The sequence below is a fragment of the Siphateles boraxobius genome, unplaced genomic scaffold (genome assembly GCF_051911475.1).
Source record: "Siphateles boraxobius isolate OS27281-9 unplaced genomic scaffold, OSU_SipBor_1 77, whole genome shotgun sequence".
Taxonomy (NCBI): domain Eukaryota; kingdom Metazoa; phylum Chordata; class Actinopteri; order Cypriniformes; family Leuciscidae; genus Siphateles; species Siphateles boraxobius.
In genome coordinates, this window is record NW_027509205.1 from 6911054 (window position 1) to 6919912 (window position 8859).

Consider the following 8859-nt stretch of genomic DNA (forward strand, 5'->3'; position numbering starts at 1 on the left):
AACGCGCCCGAGTAGGAGTTGGTACACCAGCCTCTCCGTCGTTCAGTATCTTGGAATATACTGCTTGATGACTCCATTGAGTGAACGTAAAAAAGTCAACTTGCCGCCGGGCGCTGTCAGTTTGGAAGGACCAGCAACAGCGCAACGAGATCAGAAAAAGAGCAAATGCGTAAGTAAACAAACAGCCTCTGTACGCCAGTTTGCCAATACATTTCCTTAATCCGGCACCAAGTGTAGGGCTAGTTTTGTAACAAAAACCGTTCTTATTGAAGTAAGTCTTGTACTTGTAATTGACTTTAGCTGTGCAGACTGCAGCACCTGCCTTGCTGCTCGTCCGCACCGCCATCTTCCAGCCATTTAGGAGAGCTAGCTCGACGATCATCAGAGCGAAGGGCCTAAAGCACCTCCTCAGAGAGAGAGGGGCCACTTCTCAAGCTCCACCTGAAATGTTGTTATCATGGAGGCCTCAGCAGGATGACTCTCGAAGGAGAGGAGGCCTGACATGCTATAAACAGATAACACAGTCTAACTGTACACATGGAGACCTCAGCAGGATGACTCTCAAAGGAGAGGAGGCCTGATACATATAGTTAGGAGAGCTAGCTCGTTACTAAGCACTCTACAGAAACACCCTGCTAACTAGGGGAGTACTACGTCATCCTACTCTAGAGGAACGACTTGACCACCGTCTCAAATTCAGAGACGCAAACTGCCTTCACAGGGTTATGGGGAGCAGGGGCCTAGCAGAAAGACTCTAAGAAGAGGAGGCCTGCCATACTCGCACCCAAGCGGTCTTAAAGTAGTCTTTTTTATTAGTGGAAACAACTATATTAATTAAATCCAGCTCAGAGCCCGAGAGGGCGGAGGGCCAGAAAAACCTCTCTGCTGTTTTTTTTTTTTTTTTTACCTAAGAGAGTGATCCCTAGTCAACCTCTACCTGCAGCAGCCGCCTGCATGGGGCTCCAGGGCCAGAGGTCTCAGCATGATGACTCTCGCATGAGAGGAGACCTAGATCTGGGCTACCCGAATCTTAGTGAAAAGGAAGCGACAGAGTCCCTATAGCAATCTCACCACACCGTAAGGGAAACCCATCCTATCCAGGAGGGGAACGGAGGCCGTAAATTACAGCCTGTCTACGTTCATTTTAACTGGAGGAGGCATGTAGTGCCAACTACTCTGTTAATGGTGTCTGGTAGGTGTGGCCAGAGAGAAAGCGCTCATCAAGAGTTCTCTTCTTTTGTCTTTTTTTTTCTTTCTTTTTTTCTTGAGCACTTCCACTCTGACGCGCTGCCATGGCATTACTCAAGCCTGGCGGTCGCGTTCAGTAGAGCACTGACTGTTGGACCAGAGGATGTGTCAGAGTGCGCATCCCCGCCCAACAGTTCGTTCTCGTCACCCGCCGACGAGTCCGAGAGATTTACTCCTCTCTCAAACTCGTCAACGAGCTCCCTCTGAGATCCCCGCAATCTTAGTCTCCTCTCAGCCTTGGCACGAGCGAGACCCGAGGCAAAGATGACTGTCAATCCTTCCTCGACTCTATCCCCTCGAGAACAGAGCGCGCGTGCTCTTCACCCAGACAAAGCCCACAAAGGTAGTGAGTGCCACCAGGTGTGAGAAACCTCTCACATGGGTCGGGACACTTCCCTTGTTTGCCATAGTTTCGTTTTACTCACAGTGTCAGTGAAACAGTCCCTGAAGACGAAAAGAGGATGACATGTTCTCTAGGCGCTCCTCTTATACTTCCTGGTCGCGCTAGAGCATGACGTCATGGCTGACGCTGGCCAATAGGATTGTCGTGATTCTACAGTGTTTCAGTCATCAGTCACGCTGAGGCGTTCCCCATAGCACTTGACGCAGTTCAAATTCCCTTCGAAAGGGAACTAAAGCAGCTAGAATTTTTTTGGGTGTAATTATGATAATCAATCTTGAATTATATAATATAATAATAAATTATAATAATGTATAATAATGATATTATTATACATTATTATAATAATGAATCTGTGCACATAATTGTAAAACCATTGTTGAAGTTGAATATTTATTTTTGAAGCAGTTTTAAAAGCTTGAAGTTTAGGTTTTAAGACCATACAGTCTACCAGACAGTAAGATAGATAGATCAATTATGTTTAGTTTACTATCAAAGCATTAGAGTATAATTGAAGTAAAACCTGCAGAAAATGTAGTGCAGTTGTTTCAACTTACATTTATAAGTTAAAATAACAAGTATACTTGTTAATTCAACAGAAAATCTAGTGCAGTTGTTTAAACATAAATTTTTTAGTTAAAATAACAATTTTATTTGTTCATTCAACTTTCAGTCTAGTTGAGGACAAGAAAACTTAAAATTTCTTGTTGTCAGGACAATCTAGTTATCTCTACTCAAAAAAATAAGTTGAAATAACTAAATTGCTAAAATATCAGTGATTATAGTCACTGATTAGCTTATTCTGTCTTGATATTCTATAAATCATGTTCCGGGGGCAGGATTCATGTAAATTTTAGGGTTTGTGGTGCCACTAGCCCAGGAGGAATTTCGTGCAGTCCCTCTCAGCATTTGTTGTAGACACTAAAAAGCAATTTCTTTAAATTAAACTCTCCCATTGCTTGAACTTTGAGAGTTGTAACTTTGCAGATGTTGGTTATGCTTAAACCGCAACATTACACACTAAGAAAGTAAAGCGAAATCCATTCAACCACCCTTTTAATTTTCTCCTGTCCGCAATGGTCTCTTTTCCTATTTTCATACTCAGATTGTAGCCATGTTTTTAACAGCATTTCATGGCTCATGCATCCAGGGGAATTTACTTAAGTATCTAAATACTCTGATATTGCCCGTGGTCTTTCTTTTTCTGATTTACGTTCTCACCTAATTTCTTTACTCTCTTTGTTAAGCACTTATAGAATGACTCTCATGGATCTGGCATCTCATTAACAATTTCTAAAAATAATAATAGTACTGTCCCTTCTCATCTATGTTTAAATTTCTTAAGATCCGTCCTAGATCTCAGATCACTCCCCCCAATTATCCTACCTAATGGAGCACCTCTCTCTAAAGCCTGGTTCACGACTCATCTAGTTTATGTCCTCAAAAGCTGCAGTTTATCTCCCTCCCAGTATACTGGTCATTCCTTCAGGATCGGGGCAGCCACTAGAGCAGCTGAATGTGGCATTTCTACTTCAGCTATCAAGATCCCGGGCAGATGGTCTTCCTCTGCATTCAAGTCATATATAAGACCTGATTCAAAAATCATCCTCGAAGCTCAGCAAGCTCTCCAGTATCAGTTCAGATAAATCCACATGCAACTACTGGTGGTGGTGTCATGCTCTATCTATCCTGATGATAGTTTTAGCTTGAAAAACTCTGAGTTTCCAACATGTCATTGTCTATATGTGGCTTGTGGCTGTTATCTCTGTGTATTCTTGTCTTTGTGTGGCCTTGTGGCATATCGTTGCCTTGTCCTTCGTGCCTATTGCTGTCTGTATGGTCCTTCCGGGCTTAGGTTCTGTGTGGCCTAGTGGCCTTGTCTATGAGTGTCCGTTTTGTGTGGCATTAGCAGCCTTGTGGCTCAGCTGGGCCTTTGGGCTCGTGGCCTTTAGTGGCTCGGTTCAGTTTGGCCTAGTGGTCGTTGTCTCTGTCAAACTCATCTCAGTGTGGCCTTAGTGGCCTTGTGGCATATTGTTGCCTTGTCCTTTGTGCCTTCGTGCCAGTGTGGCCCTCCGGGGCATAGGTTTTGTGTGGTCTTCCATGGCCTTGTGGCATATTGTTGCCTTGTCCTTTGTGCCTATTGCTGGCATTATGGTCCTTCTGGGCTTTGGTTTTGTGTGGCCTAGTGGCCTTGTCTATGAGTGTTTTTGTTTCTGTGTAGCATTAGTAGCCTTGTGGCTCAGCTGGGCATTGTGTTTGTGTGGATCTTCGAGGCCTTGTGGCATAACGTTGCCTTGTCTATATGTAAGAAATGGCTAGTGGTCTCGTAGCTCTTTGTGACACTGGTTCTATGTGGCCTAGTGGCCGTTGTTCTGTGTGGTTTGTTCTGTGTGGCTTTGTGGCATATCATTGCCTTGTCCTGTATGTAAAAAATGGCCAGTGGTCTCGTGGCCCTTACCGGCATTGGTTCTATTTGGCCTAGTGGCCGTTGTCTGTGTGGCCAAGCGGCCTTGAAGCATCGTTGCCTTGCAAAAAAAAACAAAAAAAAACTTGGGGTCCTTGCGGTCTCGGTTTCGTGTGGCCTCGCGACCTTGTCCAGTCTTACTTCGTCTTCTATGTGACATTAGAGGCTGTTGTGGCTGATCGCCAGCTTTGTCTATGTGGTCTACTAAGGCCGTGTGGCCATGCACCCTTGTCTCTGTGGTCTAGCAAGGCCATGTGGCCCAGCATGGCTCCACTCTGTGGTCACTATGGCTGGTTCTGTGTGGCCCATTTGCCTGGCTCTGTGTGGCCCAAGGTGGCCTAGCTCTGTGTGGTCCATCGCGGCCTTGTCTCTGTGGTCTATAACTTCCAATAACCTGTCTCTATGTTCTAAGTTAGCCTTAGTTCATGTTCACTATTACCCAATGCTTGCTTCCCTTCAACTCGTTCCTGTAACTCAATCAGTAGAGCATTGGAGATTACAAGCTTAGGTCACAGGTTCATCTACAGGGAAACTGGTATTGTTTAGTGTGTCTTGAATGTAATATAAGTCGCTTTGGATGAAAGTGTCACTGTTCACAGACTCACTGTCTCGCCGCTGTCGTTTGTCTGTGTTCAATGTGCGTTGATTGTGGGCGTGACTCGTTTGAGTGCTGATGAGCGGATCAGCGCCAGCTGTCTCTCATTTAGTCAGCTATTTATTGTGTGTGTTTGCGTCTTGTCTTTGTCAGATTGTTGTCGAAGTTTTTCTTGGGCTTGAGCTCTCAGGTTCTCTGTTTTCCTCAGTTCCTGTTTCCGTGTCTCTGGTTCCTGGGATTCGGTTGCCGTCTGGACGCTGCCTGGTTCCTACTGCCCATTGCGTTGCCAGTGACCCCCCCCGCTCTGCTCCCTTCAGCTCTACATCATTCTGTTCTCTGTGTTTCCTAAATAAACGACTGTTACTTAGCAATTGGATTCTATTGCCTTCTTCGACACTGACAGAAAGCGTCAGCAATGGATAATGCTTCATGTATATACAGCAGCAGAATATTAAATGCATTAGCGCATTATTCACGTCTTCACATAGTACCTTTCAGGCTCACTTTCTCACTATGATGAAATTGCCTCTTACCAATTAGCTATTGGCTATGAGGCATTCCATGTTCATGCTTATTATTAACTCTCTTTTCTTTCTATGTCTTAGGCACTACAGGATACACGACTGGTGGGTATACTGTTGTAAACCTTCTTCTTCTTAAGTGTAGGAGACTTAGAAGCGAAAACCAGGAGACTCGGGGTTGTATCGTTTAAGCAGGATTCTTAATTTGCTGTAGTCTGCTTCGTCCAAAATCGTACCCAAGTCTAACTAAAAGCAGTAAACAGTAGTTCATATACCCTTTAAGGGGGAGGATTTACATAAAGGTGGAGACACTCTGAAACAAAAGCATGTAAATGAGGCATACAGGTTCAGGAACGTGCCCTAGACTGAGAGTGTTACCACTCCTAATCCAATCAGCATAACAGTGTAATGTAAATATCCTAATCCAATCACCCAGACTCTTCACCGATACCTTCACATTATCTTAATGGCCAGGCAGTGCATAAAGACAAAAGGTGATAGTCTCAGTGCTCTGATCAATTTAACTTACAATAGAGAGCAGGACAGACAGGAACAGGCAGGTCTGTGACATAAGATGAGAAGTAACGGTTAATGTCCTATGCCTCAAAATGGTAACTTTCTCAGTTAAAATACTGTTGAACCTAAATTAAAACATTTTAATAAATTTGTAACACTACAATACTTTTCTTTACCGTTCTTTGGGGGTGGGCTCCGTCCCGGTGGAATTATTCTTCCACCTCTTTTGTGGGTCGGCTGCGCCCCTACCTTCATCTTCAGGCAGGAAATGCAGTGTCCGGACCCTCGCATTGCGAGCTACGCCAAAGAACTTTATATCATAATATTGCTTGCTGGGCTGTTAATAAATGGTTCATTGTTACAGTATTATTCCCCCAAATCTTTCTGGTAGAACTTACTTAAGATGGACTGTGATGCTATTTTCTTCTGGAAACAAACTTTGTTGCATTATTTTCCTGTTATCTCTGTAAAGTTGCTTCTGTATTGCTATCTGTATTGTATGAAGCGCTATATAAATAAAGGTGACTTGACTTAACTATACATATAAATAACTGTAACATAGCCCTACGAAACCTTTTAAGCAAACATTCTACAATCAAACTTATTAATCAAACTTAAAAACTTAAACTTTTATTAGTGTATACCCCCAAGATGTATAACGTATGAAACAACATCAACAAGGTCACCCTCGCATGAGGTCTAGAGGTCTAGAGGTCTAAACCGGTAAGATATATTTTGTAGAATGTGGGCAACCAAACAGTTTCGCTCCCTACTGACTTTTATTTTATTTTTTTGTCCATATAATGGATTTCATTGGGAACTGAAACCTTTTTATTACACATGTTCAATTCAATAGCTTTTTCACTGTACAGTATAAAGATAATTTCACCATTTTTGATAATGTGTTCTGTATACGAGACAGTTGTTGCCCACCTATTACATTGCAATAGATATTTTACAGGGTAAACTGGGAGGATTATGGACAGCTCAAGCATTCTTGAGTTCCAATGGATGACATAACCCCTCTATTTCTGGACCCCATTCCTAATTCACAGAAATCACCTTAACCACACCAAGGGACCCATCAGATGAGTTCCAGAGTCGCTCAAAGGAAGGGTGATCTAAAGTGCTGATTACTGATTAAAGCAAAAGCCACCACACCTGTGTTCAGTTCAGTTACCCCTGTGCATTGCTTTCATGTGGAAATACTGAACAATAACAAGACAGTGAATAAATTAAGCAAAAAAAAAAAAAAAAGCATTAACTTTTGAACAATATAAGAGAATTCTAATCCGGTCTGATGAAATTAATTGCATTTCAAAGCTAATGTAAAAAAAAAAAGTTAATAAAAAAAAAAACTTTTTTATGTTACATCATCAGTGGGCAGTAGATGGGTGGGGCGTCTGATCCAGACACTGTATAAATGAAAGGACAATAAGACGAGCAGATCAAACTCCTAACCGGAGGAGACTCATTCATGGCCTATGAGACAGAGGACCATGAGACTCAATACTGCTTTCCTGCCATCAACTCATCATGTATCAAGGGAAAACGCTCTGGATATGAATACAAGATCATGTATGTGTTTGTATCATTGCTGTCAGTATGGACTGTGTTTCTGAACCTGCTGGTGATCATCTCTATCTCTCACTTCAAGAAGCTTCACACTCCAACAAACCTGATTATTCTCTCTCTGGCTGTGGCCGACCTGCTTATGGGACTTTTGATACCCATAGAGGCCACTAGGCAGATTGAGATGTGTTGGTACTTTGGAGACACTTTCTGTAGACTGTTTATGATAATACTTGCATTGCCCTTCTCAGGATCTCTCAGTAATTTAGTTTTAGTTGCTGTGGATCGTTATGTGGCTGTGTGTCACCCTTTACTGTACCCACAGAAAATAACCACAACTAAAACTTTAGTGAGCATCTGTCTGTGCTGGATTTGTTTTTCAACTTATACCACTATCCTTGTAATTATTAATAATGGATATTTTGACACTTCACACAGAACAGACATGTGTTATGGAGAGTGTTCTGCTAAGATTAGTTTTGCCTGGGGAGTTACTGATCTGTTCGTGTCTTTTATTTTTCCTTGTACTCTAATCATAATATTATATTTGAGGATTTTCTATGTAGTGCATCAGCAAGTGAAAGTTATAAACTCTCTGATGAAGGGTGGTAAATGTGTAACGGAAGGTTCATTGAGGAGGAAATCTGAGAATAAAGCTGCTCTGACATTAGGAATCATTGTGATAGTTTTTATGCTTTGCTTTATTCCATACTATATCTGTTCTTTATCAGTAATCTCTTCCACAATCATAAATGTTTTAATATGGGTCTTGTACACAAATTCAGGTCTAAATCCTCTGGTCTATGCTTTATTTTATCCCTGGTTCAAAAAGACAGTTAAACACATCTTAACTCTGAAAATATTTAAGCCAGCATCCTCTCTGGTTGATATTTTTACAGAGCATCAATTGTAATTAAACTGGTGAAGCTGTAACTCATAAAGGATTTGATTATCTTTGTAGGATTTGTATGTGTAAGTTACACTACATGTATCTTAGTATGTAGCTTATTTCAGAGAGTATGTTTTCTGCATTTGATGTTCAATTTTAACAATTAGTTAAACTTCTTTCCACACACATTGAAATAAATCGACACAATGCTCATAAATTGTATTAAATTAGCTCATTAAATAAACTGAGCAAGCAGAATAAATCCTCATTGTACTGGTAAATGTAGATATTATGTGCTTTATGCTTAATCACTTTCATCAGTCATTTTGCACTTGTGTTATCGAAAACATAATGACAAAAAAGACAGTCATAAAGAACTAAACTCAGTAAAAATAAGTGATGTCCTCTAACTTTCAACTGCTATTATTTCCAGAAAATGTCCTAATGTGTAAATATTGGTATGAACATAAAAAGATTCAACAACTGGAACATAAACTAAACAAGTTCCGCAGACATTTGATGAAAAGATATGGAACAATGAGCCCCTGAACAATATCAAAATAAGCAGTCATATCTGGTGTAGCCAGTAGCTGTTTTGAGTTCCACAGAGCATCTCATCCTCATGGACTGTAGCAGACTGGCCATTTCCTCCTG

The 8859-nt window shown here is 41.6% G+C and overlaps 1 pseudogene; it reads left to right on the top strand.

Annotated features, from left to right (window-relative positions):
• Positions 1 to 7152: 7152 nt before the first annotated feature.
• Positions 7153 to 8229, top strand: LOC143726019 (trace amine-associated receptor 13c-like; annotated as a pseudogene).
• Positions 8230 to 8859: the final 630 nt, after the last annotated feature.